Here is a 21,144-nt window from a genome sequence, read left to right as displayed (position 1 = left end):
TTCAGTGCCGTATACTTCCTTTGACCAAGCAGTCCGGATCGTTAGGGATCAGGGCGTAGGGGCCCTCATGGCCAAGTGCGATATTGAGTCCGCTTTCCGCCTGCTGCCCGTTCACCCGGAGGACTTTGACCTTCTGGGTTTTGCCTTTGCAGGAAAATTTTATTTTGATTGGGCCCTGCCAATGGGCTGTTCTATTTCTTGCGTGGCCTTTGAGGCTTTTAGTACGTTTTTGGAATGGGCAGTGCGGCGGAAGGCTGGCCTGGCATTTACCGCTCATTTTTTAGATGATTTTCTTTTTGTAGGCAGGGGCAATTCGGGGGAATGTTTGCATTTATTGCGCTCCTTTATGGCGCTGGCAGAGGAGCTGGGTGTTCCCCTGGCCAAAGACAAGACAGAAGGGCCGGTCACGCGGCTCTCTTTCCTGGGGACAGAGTTGGACACGGTAGCAGGTTGTTCGAGGTTGCCTTGGACGAAGCTAGAGATTGTTTTGGACCGGGTTAGGGCTTTGGGGCGTGCCCGTAAGGCTACATTGAGGGAGTTACAGGTAGTAGCAGGGCACCTCAACTTCACCTGCAGGGTAGTAGCTCCTGGGTGAGCTTTTCTCAGGTGCCTCTGTGACTTGATGACCGGGCTTAGGGCCCCTCACCACAGGGTTCGGATCACTGAGGGAGTTAGGGCCGATCTTGCCGTATGGGAGTGCTTTTTGTTGGACTTCAATGGTGTTACCTTCTGGAGGAGCGAACAGCTCCTTGAGGCGGATTTACAAGTCCACTCTGATGCCGCTGGGGGGGGGTCGGCTTTGGGGTTTATTTTAGGGGCCGTTGGTGTGCTGCCCGCTGGCCGGTAGAGTGGGTGCAACTGGGGATCACTAGGGACCTGACATTCCTGGAGCTTTTTCCCATAGTAGTAGCAGTGCATATCTGGGCTGACGAGTTCTATAACTTGTCCGTTAGGTTCTGGTGCGATAACCAGGCAGTGGTCCAGGTTATCAACACGCAGACTTCCCACTCCCGGAGGGTTATGAGGCTGGTTAGGGCCTTTGTGCTGCAATGCATTCGGGCCAACATTTTGTTCCAGTCCCGCCACGTGCCCGGTATACGGAACGACATTGCTGACGCCCTGTCTCGTTTCCAGGTGAACAGGTTCAGGGAGTTAGCACCCAAATCAGCACTGCAGCCAGACCCTATGCCCGCCTTTCTGTGGCGTCTTGGCAGGTAGAAGCCCAGCATGCCATAGAGGCCTCTTTGGCGCCCAGCACTAGGGCAAGTTACGCGTCCAAGATTGAGGCTTTTTCCCTTTTCCGGAAGGCTGAAGGCTTGGCAGAGGTTTGGCCGGTACCGGTTAGTCACGTACAGCAGTTCCTAGTGTTTCTCCATAGGGAGGGGCGTGCTGCTTCCACCCTGGGAGGCTACTTGGCCGCTTTGGCTTTTGAGGCTCAGGTTCGAGGGGTTGAGGACTACTCCGTCAACCCTCGGGTGAGATGTATGTTGGAGGGCTGGTCTAGGGGGCGTCCTGCACAATAAGACACTAGACGCCCGTTTACCTTAGAGGTGGTGGCTGCCCTGCTGGGACAGCTGCCTGGCTGTTGTGCAACCCCCTGGGAGGCCCTTCTCTTTCACTCAGCGATATTGGTCCCCTTTTTGGCGCATTCCGGCCTGGGGAGTTATTGCCAAGGATCAAGGGCTCCCCTAGGGACTGCTGCCTGTGCTTCTCCGACCTTTCTTTTGCTGAAGGGGAAGCGCGTTTGTTCCTTCGCCGTTCCAAAACCGATCAGAAAGGTAAGGGACAGGTCATTTGCTTGGTGGTTGTCAGTGACCCTATTCTCTGTCCTGTTGCTGCCTTGCGGCGCTACATGGCAATGGGTCCCGCCTCCGGGGGCTGTTTGTTTGTGCATGAGGACCAGGCCCCCCTTACTCAATATCAATTTCTGGCTGTTATCTGGAAAGCCCTGGTTGCAGCTGGGGTCCCGGCGGAGTGTCTTACCTTACACTCATTTAGGACTAGGGCTGCTACCACGGCTACCCGCATGGGACTGCGTGAGGAGGTCGTTCGGAAGATTGGGCGATGGAAATCCTCAGTGGTTAAGCGCTATGTGCGCTAGCGTGATGGTATACTGAGACTGATGCACTGTTTTTCTCGGCAGGTGCTGGAGGAGCAGCGGCTCCGGTTCGGGTCCTGGTGTGTGGTCATTCATTGGTCTTTTGGGCCTTCAAGCGGACCAGCACCTCCCATTGGGGCACTCAGTTGGGATTTGGACGAAGAGCCTCGGTTTATTGGTTGGGAATGTGGGGTATGCTGTGGTGTATGCTGTGGAATCAGCTGCTCCCCACTATTAGGGACCATTTAGTTAGGTTTCCTAAGCCCGAAGTTATCATACTTCATTTGGGTGAGAACGATCTGGGCAGGCGGACTGGTCTCTCTATAGTTCAACAAGCCTCTTCCGATCTTTCAGTCCTACAGGGGTGGATACCTGGGGTTCGTATATTGTGGGTTAACTGGCTGCAATGCAGGGTTTGGCGGGGGGTCCAGTCTGTACTAGGCATTGAAAAAGCCCGGCGTAAATCATCCGCCGCAATAGGAAAACTGGTTAAGGCAGCAGGAGGGGAAGTGTTGCTACAGCCGGGGCTGGGTGCCCGCTTTCCGGAGTTGTTCCGCCCGGACGGCGTTCACCTTTCCAAAGAGGGTTGTGACCTTTATCTTAGTAACATCCGGAAGGGGCTTGCTGAATTTTTGGAGAGGTATGGGGCAGGGAGGTCAAGCAAGGCTAACCTCCCTGTGTGGCAGTAACAGTGCAGGCGGGGTGGTAATTAGAGGTTTAGAACATCGGTGAGCACCCTTGGATATTTAAAAGGGGATTGGTCAATCGCTCCTTTGTGGCCTGTGTGGCACGGGGAGAATGGATTGCCATGAAACCTGCTTCAGGACTTCACCAACCTTTGGGCTGAGCGGTCCGGGGTGGGCGAAGACCTTGAAGTATCCAGACCCTCTCTTACAAAAAGTGGGGGGGGGTTTGGCTTTGAAGGAATTGGGCGGGGTGTACCTGCCCATTTCCCGAGCCAGGGTGTGTCGCCCAGTAAGGTGCTGGGTAGGACGTCAGAGCCTGACCTTGTCCTATTGGCCCGCACTGTTCTCTAAGGGTGATTAATCACCTGGTGTTCCAGTCCGCCATGTTTTGTTACAGTTAATAAAGTTGTGGCCCTTTCACCCATACTAAGTCTACGTGTCTTCTTGGGCTAGGGGTCTGGGGACAAGAGACAGCAGTTATTTCAGTGATTGTGATGCACTGATAAAGTGTTGCAGCAACTGAGGAAATTGCTACTAGTTGTATCCATGTACTGCCCAGTTCACACATTTCTCAATGCAATGCAAACAGATGCATGGCCAAGGACAGATCAGAGCAGGACATACAAAGAGTCTTATATGTGTAAATGAAAGGGCTATGTGCTTTGCGTGTGTAGATTTGAAAGAAATCCTTTCAGCAAAATATTGTGAGTATTTTTATTTGCAATCAATATTCTTGACACTAAAAATATTTGGACTCTTGTGCTCAGCATAAGTTTCTCCCTTCAAACGCATGATTACTAAGCATATAACCACCCCCCCCCCCTTTATCGGTCCTTAACTGTCTTTATTCATCATACCTTAATAGCTCATTTAATTTTACACAAGCAGAGTTCAGGACAAAACAACCCCCAACAGAAGCAGTTTATATTCTTTAGTGCTGTCAAGGGCAAGGGTGTTTAGCTCATGATGTGCACATTATATCCCACAATAACTGTCACTGTGTTTATGGTTTAGTTGTCAAAAAAAATTTAAAAAGCAGCGGGGGGAAAGGGATACTGCTAGAAATGTATAATGCCATGAGCACCATGCAGGAGGAGAAGGGTGGGGGGGGGACCCCATCGTCAACAATATAGTGGTGCTGCAAAATCTCTCCCCCCCCCCGTTACCACAGCTAATGCTTAAAATTCTGAATGTTATTTGATTCCTCTCCTGCGTTCCTTGCAAGATGCTGCAGAATGCACACTGCTCATGCTTTCTTTTTCCTATAGAGCTGGGGACCATCTGGGTGCAGGCCTGGATGCAGTGAGCCCTAGGGTGCCTTTAGCCAGTTCACTTGAAATTTAGAGTCTGTCCCATCCGATCACCCAGCAGCAATAGAACATTTGTTCCCTGAAGGCCCGGCATGCTGCCAGCAGCAGGTGTTAGGCTGTCCTCTGGGAGGAAGGCAGCAGGCACAGGCATTGATGTGTGCCTGTGACAAGATGTTGCGAATCTGCTCTGGTAGCGACAGTGACAGCATCTGGGACAGGGCTGAGAGTCACCATTCTGTACCCATTAAAAACCAGTTGCCTTCTCCTTTCCAAATAAGACATTAACATCACGCTCCAAATTGTATTGTTGGGAAGCAGGAATAGATGAAAGGAAAGGAGGAAAAAAGGTGCTTCATGCTGAAATGACACGCGGTACAAAAGGAAACCATTAGACCATATGCTCTCTGCAAGGTTGTTTGTAGCAACTGTGGAAATGTTGCTGGGAATTGCAGGAAATCTTTATGGCTATATAGTAAGACTGAGCTTTGCACAACATATATATTTTTTCCATGGAAAAGACAGCACATAGAAACGAATTCCAACAATAAAGAAATATAAACCTTGGCCACAATCCTAGACAGATGAATTATAGACAGGAAGAAGTGCACAAAGAGCCTGAGGCATATTGGAATGTAAACTTCCTTCCACAGCAGCCAATCACCTGGCTGATTAAGCAAGTCAGTTATAAACAGAAAGTGGCTTACCTACTCTGCTTAGTGCTTGGCTTCAGTAAAAACTATTAACACGCCTTTGGCTGCATGAACACCTCTCTGCGGGTGTGCATATCACTGTCTGGGATCATTGTCCTTGGCAGTTGTGGATATTATTAATAAACAATTGAGGTATGTAATTATTTGTACAGCCTACAGCCATTTATTCACATCTCTCTCTCTCTCTCTTATTGGAGGAGTTCAACGTACAGGAAATTTGCTGTCTCCTGTGATCTGTAAACATGATGTTGTGTCATTTCCTGGTGCATTACTGGGGGAAATGGCCACTCCCTGTAATGATAGGTGCAGCCACTTCCCCCACAGAAATACCCTGAGGAAGGGGCACATCATGATATTGCTTATTGCTTCCTTTGCTGGGCCATTGTGGGGGATTTGCTGGGGCAGCATTTTAAAGCACACCCACTGCAGCTGCCTGGAAGACAGCCTGTTTCCAGTTAGAAGGAATCCCACATCTTGAATTAAGGTATGCCTCCCTGTACCCAGTACATTGAACCGATCCAACATATACTTGATACGATGCATCGGCAACACAATGCACGTTTTGAGATATCAGATTAGAACTGATATCATTCTGATTTGGCCATGAAATTGACATGGTGACTCTGGGCCAGTTACTTATTTCTCAACCTAACCTACCTCACAGGGTTGTTGAGGGAATATATATATATAACCATGTTGACCATTCTGGGCTCCTTGGAGAAAGAATGGGATATAAATGTAAGTAAGTAAGTAATAAATTAAATAAAATGTTTTTGATGGCTAACTGACATGGTTGCTATGACTCTGTTCTAGACAGTGCTCAAATTATTAAATCCAATTTAGCCATATAATGCCTGCCCCCCCCCATGGGGAAATGACTTGAATAGCAAGCCAGAGGTTGCCAGTTCAAATCCCCGCTGGTATGTTTCCCAGACTATGGAAAACACTTATATTGGGCAGCAGCAATATAGGAAGATGCTAAAAGGCATCATCTCATACTGCACGGGAAGAGGTAATGGTAAACCCCTCCTGTATTTTACCAAAGAAAAACCACAGGGCACTGTGGTCGCCAGGAGTTGACATTGACTCGATGTTACCTTTACCTTCCTTTCTAGAAATAGTATCTAAGGGGCCTGGAACAAAAGGTAAGGGAATGAGGCCCTCTGCACCTTGTTATTTGAGCAACAGTTTGTTAAAGCAGACAGCTGGGACTCCTCATTTGCACCCAGACACAAGACATAATTTATGGTAATAAAGGACCACAAATATATTGAAATAATTTTAAAGCAGAAGGGCATAGGCTCTCCACCTCCATACAGTACAGTAACTAGAGGCTTGACACCAGTGTTGCAAGCTCCATCCGAAAATGCCATGGGCAACACACCTTGGCTTCAAGAAGCTCCTTTGCCCTATAGCAGAGGCTGCTCTTCCTAGCTGACCTACAGTCAGGCATCTGCCCAAAAGCATCATTCCCCCAAAGCCACCAGGCCTTTCAGAGAGGTGATGCTTCAAAGGTTATTTATTTATTTATTTATCTAACTAACTAACTAACTAACTAACATATTTTTATACCACCCAAAACTTACGTCTCTGGGCAGTTTACAACAAGATAAAACATTAAAACATTAGTTAAAAACAAAAACAAGAAATTTAAAACACAACAATTTAATTTTTTAAAAAACAATATTCTAAAATAACATTAAAAACAGTCAAAACAGTATCAGTTAAAAGCGTGGGTGAACAGATGCATCTTTAAAGACTTTTTTTAAATTGTCAGAGATGGGGAGGTTCTTATTTCATTAGGGAGCGTATTCCAAAGCCTTGGGGCAGCAACAGAGAAGGCCCGTCCCTGAGTAGCCACTAGAAAAGCCGGTGGCAAATGCAGACAGACCTCTCCTAATGATCTCAACAGGCAGTGGGGTTCATAACAAAGAAGACGTTCGCTTAAATACCCAGGGCCCAAGCCATTTAGGGCTTTATAGGTCATAACTAACACCTTGTATTTTGCCCGGAAACATATCGACAGCCAGTGTAACTCCTTCAATACAGGAGTAATATGGTTTCTGCCTAGATGACCAGCCTGGTTGCCGCATTCTGAACCAACTGTAGTTTCCAGACTACATACAAGGGCAGCCCCACATAGAGCACATTACAGTAATCCATTCTGAAGGTTACCAGCAGATGTACCACTGTGTTGAGGTCATCTGTCTCAAGAAACGGACACAGCTGGCCTATCAGCCAAAGCTTATAGAAGGCACCTCTGGCCTCTGCCTCAACCTGGGACACCAGGGAGAGACTTCGATCCAGAAGCATCCCCAGACTGCGTACCTGTTCCTTCTGGGGAAGTGTGGCCCCATCCAGAACAGGCAGATCAAAATCGTCTCCTGATTTTCAGTCCCGCACAATGAGTACCACCGTCTTATCTGGATTCAGTCTCAGTTTGTTATCCCATATCCAGCCCATTACCAACTCCAGACAGGGATTTAAGGAGGTTATGCCCTCTCCTGATGATGCTGACATGGAGAAATAGATTTGGGTGTCATCAGCATACTGATAACACCCTGTACCAAATCTCCTGATGATCTCTCCCAGCGGTTTCATGTAGATGTTAAACAACATTGGAGACAATACGGAGCCCTGAGGGACACCATACAAAAGTTTAGATTTTGAAGAACAGTCCTCAAGGGACACCATCTGGAACCTGCCCAAGAGGTGGGAGTGGAACCACTGCAGAGCAGTGCCTCTCACTCCCAACCCCCTCAGACGCTCCAGAAGGATACTATGGCCGGTAGTATTGAAAGCCGCTGAGAGGTCCAAAAGGACCAATAGAGTCACACTTCCTCTGTCAATTTCCAGTTGGAGATCATCCATCAGGCCGACCAAGGCATTCTCACGCCACAGCCAGCACGGAAGCCAGTTTGAAATGGGTCTAGATAATCAGTTTCCTCCAAGACTGTCTGGAGCTGGAAGGCCACCACCCTCTCAATTACCTTGCCCAGCCATGGAAAGTTGGAGACAGGCCTGTAGTTACGCAGCTCTGAGGGATCCAAGGTAGGCTTCTTCAGAAGTGATCTAATAATTGCCTCCTTAAGACTAGGAGGCATCCTACCTTCCCTCAGAGATGCATTTATAATCACTACCAGGCCTTCTACAACAACCGCTCTGCCAGATAGTGTAAGCCATGTCGAGCAAGGGTCAGGAGGACAGGTGGTGGGCTGCACTGTTCCAATCAGCTTGTCGACATCCTTAGGAGTCACAAACTGCAACTGATCCAACCTAACCACACAAGAGGAGTCGCTGGACACCTCCACATCAGACACTGAAGTAATTGTCAAGACAGAGTCTAAGTTGGCCTGAATATGAGAGATTTCCCCCCACAAAGAATTCATTAAACACATCACAGTGGCTAATAGATGGTTCCAGATTCTGATTCAAGGGAGGAGTAGGGGTGTGCATGGTCCGGTGCCCCCCCGGTCCGACACAGGGGGGACTGTTACTTTAAGCGGGGTGGTGGTGGTAGTACTTACCCTCCCCCGCCACTCTTCCCTCTCCAGCGCTGGTCTTTTGAAAAATCTTCTTGGGGCGGCAGAGTTCCTCCCTGCCGCCCCTGCCCCCGTCGTTGTTTGTAAAGGCTTAAAAGAGATGAGCGCTAGCGGCGCACATGCGCCCTCCTCGGCGCGCGCGCTCGTCTCTGATGCTGCCGCGCGCGCTGTGACGTATGCGGCGCACGTGCCGTGACGTATGCAGTGCGCGCTTGGCAGCGTCAGAGACAAGCACGCGCACCAAGGAGGGCACATGTGCGCTGCTAGCGCTCGTCTCTTAAGCCTTTACAAACAACGACGGGGGCAGGGCGGCAGGGAGGAACTCTGCTGCCCCAAGAAGATTTTTCAAAAGACCAGCACTGGAGGGGGAAGAGCGGCGGCGGGGGGGGGTAAGTACAACCACCCCCACCCCACGCTTAAAGTAACAGTCCCCTGCCCATCCAGACCGCTGGACCTCCGGACCGGTCCGGCGGTCTTTTCTATTGTGCCCGGACCGAACCGTGCACACTCCTAGGGAGGAGTGGCACATACTAGCCCTCTCACAACCCTGGACAACTCCGCCGCACATGAACTTGTGGATGCAATACGGGCAGAAAAGAATCGCTTCTTTGCTGCACATATCACCTGAGCATAGGTTTTCAAATGAGCTCTATGTTGCATTAGAGTGAATCAAACCAGAAATCTCTGACCCATGAAGCATCAAGGGATGGACCAGGGCTCTTCTTTTACCAAATGTGTGCCTAAGGTGCTCACCAGCCCTACACTATTGTTGTAATCCACATTCTACCTGGCCCACTATGACCATTACAACCTAAACTAACTAAGGGTACAATATAAGGCAGGTGAAGAACAGTACTCACCAACGGCCAATCAGGTGAGAACCCAAAAAATTCCTTCCTGGCCCCAATAGCTGGCCAACACAAGCCCATACAGTACCCAAGAGATGAGTGGGAAGGATTGCTTCCCAGACTGAACTGAGGGGGTCGGAGATGCTGAGTACTCAACGGCCTCTTAAGGCCCACCCCTTCAGTTCAGGAGCCAATCAGCCCCACTGCCTCATGCTCCATTCAAAGGAGCTGGGGCAAATGGATGCTGTAGCAAGCGACTGGATTTTCTCCTCTCACAACTCCCATTGTGTACATTATTTGATAGCATACTCCAAAGCGGAGTATGCTATCAGTTGCATTTCAATCTTCCTGGTGCCCCAGAGTGAGAGCAGGGATTGCACAGGACTAAAAAGTACCATACCAGTCTGACAGCAGCCTGTAGACTTGCCTAGCTGCATTTAAAAAAAAGAAAAGCTGAAGAGCCACTTTAGCTTGATAAAGGTTTTGGCATTATATTGGCATCTCTGCCTTAGAGAGTACCTAAATCTGGCATGATGTGAGATGCAAAGAAGAGTCAAGGTCAATCTGATGTCTCCCTTTTATAGGAGCTACAGCAGCCACCTAATGGCACAGTGGGGAAATGACTTGACTACCAAGCCAGAGGTTGCTGGTTTGAATCCTGCTGGTGTGTTTCCCAGACTATGGGAAACACCTATATCGGGCAGCAGAGATATAGGAAGATGCTAAAACGCATCATCTCATACTGCACATGAGATGGCAATGGTAAACCCCTCCTGTATTCTACCAAAGATAACCACATGGCTCTGTGGTCACCAGGAGTCAACGACACCAACTCGACGGCACACTTTAACTTTAAAGACAAAATCCCTGAGTAACTGCTTGAAAATTGCTGACCATTAACAATAAAGGGAAGTAAGAACAGCAAGAGACATTGGCCTATTGTATTTTAGAGCTTCTGAATAGGAGCAAGGAACCTCACTAGACTAGCCAATCAAGCCTTTGTTTCCAGCCATCAAGAGTCAGTTCCAGAATGGGCAGAAAATCTCTATAAGAGATGTCCCCTTTCCTTACAGTTTGCATAGTGTTGATCCTGTATGTGCCAACCTGCATGAAGTGCATGCTTTCCCCACTGGCACTTCTGTGTGTCCCAGGTCCAGTTCAAGACTTTGGTTCCACTGTCAGGGAACTTCCATCACCACTGAAGTCTTTCTGAAGTGGGCCAGAATGAATTCTTAGAAGTGGGCCAAAGTGAGTTCATAGAATTTCTGAACTGCCCAGAACCCTCAGCCCTTCCACAACCCAAGGTCCAGCCTATTCATCTCCATCCACGCTGAGAAGGATAACCAACAAACTTTGAAATCAACACACTCAACCTACGCAGAATTTAGAACATAGGATGCTGTCTGTGTGCGGGATAACAGGATAGACACCCATGATAAAAACATCTGTTAAATTCAAAGGCTAGTTTCTTTCCCCCGTTCACAGAATAGCCATTTAAATAATATGCCTTAACACCCCCGATACCTCCTGCAGCTCCTGAGGAATATCAACCTTAAACTGATCTTGGAGAAGAGAGCTGATCTTGTGGTAGCAAGCATGACTTGCCCCATAGCTAAGCAGGGTCCACCCTGGTTGCATATAAATGGGAGACTAAAAGCACTGTAAGATATACCCCTCAGGGGATGGAGCCGCTCTGGGAAGAGCAGAAGGTTTCAAGTTCCCTCCCTGGCTTCTCCAAGATAGGGCTGAGAGAGATTCCTGCCTGCAACCTTGGAGAAGCCGCTGCCAGTCTGTGAAGACAATACTGAACTAGATAGACCAATGGTCTGACACAGTATATGGCAATTTCCTATGTTTCCTATGTTTCCACCCCCTTTCAGAGCATGCCGAATATGTATATTTTCCCTGTGGGCCATGTATTCCAACCATTGAATAGATGGAGTTCAGAATCTTTGCACTGACTAAACCAGGCAACCTCCCCTTTGCCTTCACCTCAAAAACCCGAATGCCGTTTAACAGAAAAGCAACAAGAACTAAAGCAAAAAATAACTGAGCACATGAACCAAACAACCACCAAGGTTCGACTTCCAGCTCTAAAAACAGTTGCCAAAAAACAACTTGCTCAGGCATTAAAAGATGTCAATGCTGCACTTGCAGAAATAACAACCAAGAATTTGCAAGAAACAAACCAACTAATGGAAAGTCCCAGACAGAAATCGAATCACTGCTAAACACTGTCCGTATATTAAGTAGCAATGTAGCAATGGAGTTTGGACTAGACAAGTGTGCTGCATTAATAATAAACAGAGGAAAAATAACAAAAACAGAAGGAATAGAACTGTCCAATGGAAGCAACATCAAGAACCTGGAAGAGAAAGAACATTACAAATACTTGGGCATTCTCCAGGCTGATAACATTGCACATGCTGAAGTTAAAAGAAAAATGGGAAGTGAATACATCAGGAGAGTTAGAAAAATCCTCAAGTCTAAACTCAATGGCGGGAACACCATACAAGCCATAAACACCTGGGCTATACCTGTTATCAGATACACTGCAGGAATAATAGACTGGACCCAGGCAGATCTGGAGACGCTAGGTCGTAAGACCAGGAAAATCATGACCATCAATCATGCTCTGCACCCCCGCAGTGATGTCGATAGGCTATACCTCCCTCGCAGCTCAGGTGGAAGAGGAGTGCTCAAGTCCATCAAACGGTAGAGGAGGAGAAAAGAGGCCTTGAAGAATATATCAAGGACAGTGAAGAAGATGCACTTCAAATGGTCAATAACGAGAAACTATTCAACACCAATGAAACAAAGCAGGCCTACAAGAAAGAACAAGTCAAGAACCGAGCATAAAAATGGAGAAATAAGCCACTACATGGTCAATATTTGCACAATATAAGTGGAAAATCAGACATCACCAAGACCTGGCAACGGCTTAAGAATGGCAACTTGAAGAAAGAAACAGAGGGTTTAATACTGGCTGCACAAGAACAGGCACTAAGAACCAATGCAATAAGAGCAAAAGTCGAAAAATCTACAACAAACAGCAAGTGCCACCTTTGTAAAGAAGCAGATGAAACTGTGGACCACCTAATCAGCTGTTGTAAAAAGATCACACAGACTGACTACAAACAAAGGCATGACAAGGTAGCAGGGATGAACATCTGCAAAAAATACAAGCTACCTGTAGCCAAAAATTGGTGGGACCATAAAATTGAAAAAGTGGTAGAAAATGAAGATGCAAAAATATTATGTGACTTCCGACTACAAACAGACAAACATCTGCCACACAATACACCAGATATAACTGTAGCTGAGAAGAAAGAAAAACAAGTCAAAATAATCAACATAGTAATACCTGGGGATCGCAGAATAGAAGAAAAAGAAATAGAAAAAAATCACAAAATACAAAGATCTACAAATTGAAATTGAAAGGCTGTGGCAGAAGAGGACCAAAATAATCCCAGTGGTAATTGGCGCCCTGGCTGCAGTTCCAAAAGACCTTGAAGAGCACCTCAACACCATAGGGGCCACAGAAATCACCATCAGCCAATTACAAAAAGCAGCATTACAGTACTGGGAACAGCCTATATTCTGCGACGATATCTATAACAACAGCAACAACATTGACAATAAAATTCAGCCATCCCAGGTCCTTGGGAAGGACTCGATGTCTTGATAAAACAAACCAGTCAATAACACCTGTCTGACTGTGTAAACAAGAAATAATAATAATTTGATTTCTATACTGCCCTTCCAAAAATGGCTCAGGGCAGTTTACACAGAGAAATAATATATAAATAAGATGGATCCCTGTCCCCAAAGGGCTCACAATCTAAAAAGAAACATAAGGCAGACACCAGCAACAGTCACTGGAGGAACTGTGCTGGGGGTGGATAGGGCCAGTTATTCTCCCCCTGCTAAATAAAGAGAATCCACATTAAAAGGTGCCTCTTTGCCAAGTTAGCAGGGGTGTATTTATGGGATTTCTGAAGTCTGGGCTGCACCCCACAATATGATTGCTCTGTTCCCAGCAGCACGATTTTTGTGGGTGCATAAGTGGTGCGGCCCTAGGACTGGAACTGATCATCTGAAGGGAAGCTAAAAGTGATCGTGCCTCCCCACCACCCTCTCTGCCCCACTGTACAGGGTCATGTGAATGACCTTACTGAGTATCAAAGCTGGTGGTTTTGATGTGCTGGATTTTATTGGACTTATTGCTTTTAATGAATTTAATTTTATTTTTAACATGGAGATTTTATTAAATTAGATAATTGATAAGAGGTATAGAAAAATGGCAAATAAATATCATTTTTATGTATTTAAAAGGCATGCAATACATGTTGAAACACTGGTTTTATCTAAAAGCTCTCTTTAACATAACTTTCCTTTTCTCCTACAAATGCCAAGATAAAAACTATGTGTTAAAAAAGGTTAAAGCTGTTTTTCTCAAGTTGTCTTCTAATGTCTTCTCACTTAAGCTCTAGGAACAGTTATTTATCAAAGGGATGTCAATGGTGGTTGCCAGTTTCTCACATAGAAATATCACTTGTTGTTCATTCAACACCTCATAATTCAAGGACAGGGGCTTCCACCTGAGAGAAGTCATCCTGTGAGCTATGAGGAAGGTAGACGCATAGATCACTTCAGCACTGAGGTGAAAGTCACTATTTTTGAACAATATCTCCCTGCCCTGGACATAAGCAGCAGATGGTACTTCTGGGCCAGGAGCTGACAACTCATTTTCTTCAGTTATGTAAATGTGTTTGGGATTCATTACATCAGGGGCTCTCTCAATTTATATCTTGAGTCCTCAGATGTTTGTGAACTAAAAGTCCCACCATTCTTAGCTACAATAACCTTTGTGTCTGGATGTGAGAGGACTTGAGTCTAAAACCATCTGGGGACACAAAGTTGGAACCCCTGCACCACACAAAATTTCTGTGATAAATTGGTTGGGTAGTGGCTATCAAACTTCAGAAACTTCAAGGACAGGGAGTAAGGCCTGTAAGATAGTGATAACCTGTTGAGCTCTGCCATTTTAAAATCTTTATCAGAAGCACCTGTTGGGATGCCATATTACCTGGTGGCTTGGGTGGCCCCGTGGAGTCTGGAGAAGGATGTGGGACTTTCATTCCCTTTAGGGGGCAGCAGGGATGAGAAGGGCCCAGACTGGTTGGAAAGAGCAAGGCAAGGAGAGCTGCAGGAAACAGCTCTAGGGAGACAGCTAGGCTGGGTGTGGCAGGAAACAGGAAGCAAGGTCAGGAAGGGGGCGGGGAAACCCCCTGCAGAAACCCAGCAGAAAGCCCACATTAGCATAAAGTTCACAGTTAGAGGGGGACATCATGCTTTCCCCCCCACCCCAGTTGTGCTGAACACTTAAAATTTCACTACAGCTTGATCCTGAATTCTAGCATAAAGGCCGCATCGGCGTAAAGGCCACAGGTGGCAACAAACAACTTTTAATAATGTACCAGCCGCAGCCTTTCTGCCAGAAATTACAGTAGTCCTAGATATTTTACTAGGTTGGTATGGGTAAAATTGTTTTAGCATCCATCGGTCACAGTACTATACCTGATAAACAAAATACTAGTGTATGTGTGCATTTATAATGTAAGCCCTGTTTGGTCACTATGGAATCTGAGAATGCTGTACTTGAGTATAGCATCCTCAAGAATGTAAGCCCTGTCCCCACACTGACATGCCCTAAAAGCCCGCCCTTCATGGTTACAGTGTTTGCAGAGACAAATACTATACTCAGGGAGAGACCCTCCCTGTGATGTGGAATGCATGGAAAACATCTTTTCACGAGTACAGCATTTATCTCTGCAAACAAATGTGGTAACCATGGAGAGCAGGAGGTGGAGTTCAGAGTGCATCAGCTTGATGATGAGGCTTTCAGGCATGCGCTTCCATAACAACTGAACAGGTGTTAATTTACAATAGCATCTAAATCAAATTATTAATTATTTTTGTTATTTTACTTAACATATTTATATATTGTCCAAAACTCATGTCCCTGGGTGATTTACAGTAATCAGCACAAATCAAAACAAAATCAAAACATTAAAACAGTGTTAAAATCTATGAGTCTAATTAAAAGCCTGGGTGAACAAATGTGACTTTACCACCTTTTAAAATGTTATCAGAGGCTCTTATTTTGACAGGGAGCACATTCCAAAGCCTTGGGGCAGCAATAAAAAAGGCCCTTCCCTGAGTAGCCACTAGACGAGCTGGTGGCAATTGCAGATGGACCTTCCCAGATTATCTCTATGGGTGGTGGGTCTTATAATGAAGAAGGCGTTCTCTTAAATACCCTGGATCTAAGCTGTTGAGGGCTTTATAGGCTATAAGCAGCACTTTGTATTTTGCACAGAAACATATTGGGAGCCAGTGCAGTTCTTTTAGTATAGGTGTAATGTGGTCTCTTAGAGATGACCCAAAGGCCAACTTGGCTGCCGCATTTTGCACTAGGGGTGTGCACAAACCATTCACCACCGAACAGGTTCAGCAGCTCAATTGCAAAGAGATTTGGCAGTGATGTGGCAGCTGGGCATGGATGCTGAGACAGACAGAAGGGTTCATACTCGGCTGGCACAGCCACTGCTGCTTGCTCCCATCCCCAGCATGGCCCCAATTGTGTGCGAAGCTTTGTTTAGGAAGCTGCCAGCGTGGTGGCACAGTAACCAAGCAGTCTGCATGGCGGCACCAGATTCCCCTTTACAAGTACAGTATTAGCCACCAGAACCACTGCACCAGTTATGTAAAATGGACTGGACTGGCTGGTCGATTTAACCAAACCGGTTTGGCAGCACAGCTCGAATCTGATTCGAATTTGAGCTGAACTGTGATTTTTTATTAGTGCACACCCCTATTTTGCACCAGTTGCAGTTTCCAGATGACCTACAAAGCTAGCCCCACATAGAGCGCATTACAATAATCAAGTCTGGAGGTAACCAGCATATGCACTAATGTTCTGAGGTAGTTTAACTCAAGAAACAGATGCAGCTGGCATATCAGCCAAAGACAGAAAGCACCTCTGGCCAAGACAATCTCTACCCCATAGCCCACCCTAAAGCCAATTTGAAATATATCTATATAATCTGCTTTATCCAGAACTGACTGGAACTGAGAGGCCACCACCTTCTACCTTGCCCAACCATGGAAGGTTGAAGACAGGACTATAATTTGAATTACTTTCAAATTATTTTAAGTAATTAAATTACTTCTGTAGTAGTAGGAGAAGGAGCAAAAGAAGTGGAAGAGATTGAAAGAAGAAATGAAAAAGACCGTGAGATTTCACTGCATCTTTGAGTAGTTAGAACAGATATATCCTAGTCCTTGATGTTTGGAGTATGTGTATTTGTCTCTTCTGGAGCATGGGATGTGTTCCATATTCTAAGGCTAAGGGCTCCTGTGCAATAGCATACATGCAGGGGGACTGGGGATGTTGCACAAAGGCTCCCAACACATCCCTGTAGTCCCTCCTTACATGCCTGTATTGTCAGTCAGGTTGTCAGCCACTATGAATATTGTCCTCTTATCAATCAAATCTAAACCATTAACCCTTGTGAATTCAGATGCATCTTTGCCTACTCCTCAAATACCCAATCTTATTTCCATCACTTTCAAATCTCACCTTATCCCAACAAAACGTTTCAAAGATCTTTTAAATATTCCTTAACATCAATAACAGAAACAAATACATGTACAGGAAGAATATATTAAAATAAAATAAATATCTATACGTGTTTCCCAACAACATAATAGAGTGCAAAGCTATCTTATATCCAGTTATGTCCTTTATTCAATATGCTGTGTCTCAGTACACAGTACAACTTTACTAACCTACATTCCCACCAAATGTGTGAAAAGATACTCTTCTTGTTTGTCACCTCCAACGTAAGTCAGACTGTTTGGAAAATGGTTTGCCATTCTTTGGGTTGTATGTGTGCGTGCATGTAGTACATTTCCCCACCTAGACAAAGCATAATGTAAATAATAAATTCCTACATATATTTTCCCATGATTTCTCTTGGATATTAATCTCAAAATTCCCTTCCCCAATTGTTCTTATTAATTCTATCTCAATTCTTAACCTGCATGAGTACTGAATAAATATAAGAAAAGACCCTTTGTTTATTTGAGAGAATTAAAGTCTTAAAATAGTCAGTGACTGAGAGGACATCAATCTCTTGAGCACTAGTTTGTATGAAATTCATGGAGTGATTAAAAAAAAAGGTAAGATAGACACCTGAAAGCTTTTCACACAGGGCTTTTGAAGCCCTTTTATTCACATCTCCTGGGGCTGCGTTCACATATCGACTAGATTTACTCTAAAGTCCCTACGAGTTATCGGGTAGCGTAGTAGTTGTCACACAATTCGGGTTTTTCACTGCACGTTAAGAGTGTAGCCTGATTTTTAACGAGGGTAAAAAAGCCACTATTTGCAGCGGGTTTTTGGCACAACTTCAAGTTCTCAGTAAAGCCTTCACGTAAACTCATGGTAAAACCTGCTGTGCGTAAACGTCCCTGGGGCCCTTTAACACGTGTATATGAGATAATGAACCCTCCTGGGTAAAGTTCCAGTGCCTGAGCTTGCCTTGCAAAAGGGCACTTCAAAGACCTATACCAGCTTGTTGGTCAATTGTACAAGTTAATGAAGTGCTTTGTTATATGATAGTGGGCTGGTTCAGATGATACTTTGCCCAGCTGCCCACCCCACATGACAAAGATGTGAGTGAACCAAGAGCATATGTTTCTTCATCCCAGCATACCAGTATTTAATCATATGCAGAGTGGTTTGTTGGAACCATCTCTCTAAATACAGTCCAAATATTTAGCACTTTCACAGCATCTAGAAGGGTGGTTCAGATGAACCGTGTCCCCACTTGGCGATGGGAAGGTATGGTGGCAGCGGGAGACATGCATGCTCACAGTGGCCTCACAACTTTCTCACAGAGGGTGGGCCAGTTGGGTAACATATCATCTGCACTGGCTAGTGACTTTCTGCAATTACTCAACATTTCACAGTGTTAGGACAGGTTTTTCCCTTGCCTTTCAAGTCTTTAGATCATCAAACTCATAAGTAATTCAGGACTGATGTACAAAAAAGACATACGGTGCTTAAATGTACAAATGTACTTTACTGAGTGATTTCCCTGCATTAATTGTTATTGAATAAGGACATGATTGCACCCATAAATCATTTTTAAAAGGACAGTCAAGTCAAAGTAAATGGCTATGTCATTTACTTGTGATAAAGTACTGGACACAAGGATGCATATAGCTGTTTACTCTGTAGGTTGCTGAGTAGATGAAACTTAAATCCAACAATTTATTTGCATTTGAGCTCTGTTAAGCATACAAAGTAATGTTACACGATGCCTTTAGATTATTATTATTTTACATTTATATTCCGCTCTTCCTCCCAGAGTGATGTACATGGTTAAGTTTACACCCACAACAACTTTTTAGGTAGGTTTGAGAGATATGTGACTGGCCCAGAGTTACCCAGGGAGTTTCATGGCTGAATGGAGATTTGAACTTTGTCTCCCCGGTCCTAGTCCAGCCCTCTAACCACTACACCACCCTGGCTCTTAGATTGCTGCAAAGCAGGGCAGATCTCTAGGTATTCTGCTTCACCTTTTGAATGTTTTGTCTTTTGTGTTTGGATTTCCAAGGCCCTTTTCTCTGGGGAGTTCTATGGGATTTTTCTTCTTTGCCCCATGGCAGGAACACAGAAATTCATGCCAATGTAGGTTGTCTGGCAGCCACAGGAATATAGTTAAAAGCCAATCAGGACATAATATTTATTAACCTACTCAAAATTAAGACCAAGACCTCCATGATCATAGAGGGGGAAATTCTAGTCAGGGTGGTAAATGGGGCCAAAAGTAAGAACAGACCAGGCCTGCTCTACTTTGGCCTTCCTGCAGATGTTGGCCTACAATTCCCATAATCCTTGTCTATTGGCCACTATGGGCCTGGGGATTATGGGAATTGTAGTCCAAAAACAGTGGCTGGGCCAAAGCTGAGCAGTTCTGGAGTAAACACATGAAGACCTCAGGTTTAAGAAAGGTCTGCTCAACTTTGACCCCCAACTGTTTTTGGACTACAACTCCCATAATACCCAGCCACAGTGGCCAATAGCCAGTTATTATGGGATTTGTAGGCCAACATCTTCAGGTTGTTTTTCTTAAAAAGCTTTTTGAACAATTAGAACAGCCAATCAGTCTGCAGTAAACAGCAGCTGAAATAATTGGAAGCTCAAGTCAAGTAGTCACAGTAAGAACATAGGAACATAGGAAACTGCCATATACTGAGTCAGACCATTGGTCTGTCTAGCTCAGTATTGTCTTCACAGACTGGCAGTGGGTTCTCCAAGGTTGCAGGCAGGAATCTCTCTCAGCCCTATCTTGGAGAAGCCAGGAAGGGAACTTGAAACCTTCTGCTCTTCCCAGAGCAGCTTCATCCCCTGAGGGGAATATCTTGCAGTGCTCACACATCAAGTCTCCCATTCATATGCAACCAGGGCAGACCCTGCTTAGCTATGGGGGACAAGTCATGCTTGCTACCACAAGACCAGCTCTCCATAAGAACAGCCCTGCTGGATCAGGCCCATCTAGTCTAGCATCCTGTTTTGCACAGTGGCCCACCAGATGCCACTCGAAGCCACAGGCAGGAGCTGAGGGCATGCCCTCTCTCCTGCTGTTACTCCCCCGCAACTGGTACCCAGAGGCACACTGCCCCCAAGGCTGGAGGTGGCCTAGAGCCCTCTGACTAGTAGCCGTCAATAGACCTCGCAGCCGTCAATAGACTTCACAGTAGTGAAGCATAAACCAGGGGCTTGGATCCTCACCTGCCAAATGAGATTATGTTAAGGGTTTAGAACTTGAACTATCCAGTCACTGTGATGTGCTATTGCTATGGCATCATTGCCCCTACTTCCTGCACTTGTCCCTATGCCCATTGCAGTGATACCACTGCATTTATATCAAGCACATCTGTAGGTGGTTGATTCTGTGATGCTTTGCTTTGTAGCTGCCATAAGAGATGCTTGAGGACAGCATGGGAGAGCAGACCTTGGATACTGAAACAATCAGGCTGGAATTCTTTGAAAAGTCAAATGAGACAAAAAAAACACCAGGTATTCAGCTTCAATGACAGAAATTTAGCCCTATTCACACATTGTGTTGTATGAGTCGGAGGCGTAACGATGGGGGGGGGCAGGGTGCACGTGCCCTGGGCGCCACCCGCTAGGGGGCACCAAAAAGTACCCCCGAAGATCCCCTGCCGTTTTCAGGGGGGAAAATTTAAATTTTTTTGAGAAAAAAATTTTTTTTCTGAGTGCACTGCAGCGGTCCCCCCTCCCCCGGTCCTGGCGCCAGCTCCGGCACTGGGCGCCGCCGCGGCCGCGTTTGCCGTTTGTAGTGCCTGCTTTGCAAATTGCAGCTTCGGCGTCGGCAAGGCAACTCTCTTCGTCTGTCTCTCTCACACTCGACACTCCGAGAGTCACCGCCCCACCCCCAGTGTCCAGCGATTAGCAGGGGCTCTGTGATGCAGCCTGCTGCGGCTGAGATGGAATTCTGGTAGGGCCGCCGCCAATTACTCCAGGGCTGTTCCATTCCTCCTGCTAGATTATAGCAGCAGCAGCGGGGGGTTTATTTTCCTTTCGTTTTGCTGTTGTGAGGAGCAGCCATGGCTTTCCGGATTGGCCAGGAGGTGGCTTCTCCTGTGAAGGAGGGCGAGGGCGGGAGCAGGAGCAATGGCTTCTCTTCTGGCTGGGCTGAGCCAGCAGCAAGGGGGCTGAGGAGAATCCATGCTGACACGCTTCCAGGGCAGGCAGATCCGAAGGGCTATTGCGCCTCCCGGCTCCTCCTGAAGAGTGGGGAGGCTCTCAGTAGCCCTTGGGATATTCTTGGTCTTTCAGACCTGATCAGTT

The 21,144-nt window shown here is 46.2% G+C and overlaps 1 long non-coding RNA gene across 2 annotated transcripts in view; it reads right to left on the bottom strand.

Annotated features, from left to right (window-relative positions):
- The window catches only part of LOC128352888 (uncharacterized), a 38,346-nt gene extending 23,924 nt beyond the window's left edge, over positions 1-14,422 (bottom strand). For both annotated transcript variants that reach the window (XR_008320680.1, XR_008320681.1), the window contains exon 1: positions 14,284-14,422. This is a non-coding gene — a long non-coding RNA (uncharacterized LOC128352888). The remainder of the gene's footprint in view (positions 1-14,283) is intronic.
- Between the last annotated feature and the right edge of the window lie 6,722 nt (positions 14,423-21,144).

Source organism: Hemicordylus capensis, chromosome 4 (assembly GCF_027244095.1).
Source record: "Hemicordylus capensis ecotype Gifberg chromosome 4, rHemCap1.1.pri, whole genome shotgun sequence".
Classification (NCBI taxonomy): domain Eukaryota; kingdom Metazoa; phylum Chordata; class Lepidosauria; order Squamata; family Cordylidae; genus Hemicordylus; species Hemicordylus capensis.
This window is presented reverse-complemented; position numbering and strand designations above follow the sequence as displayed.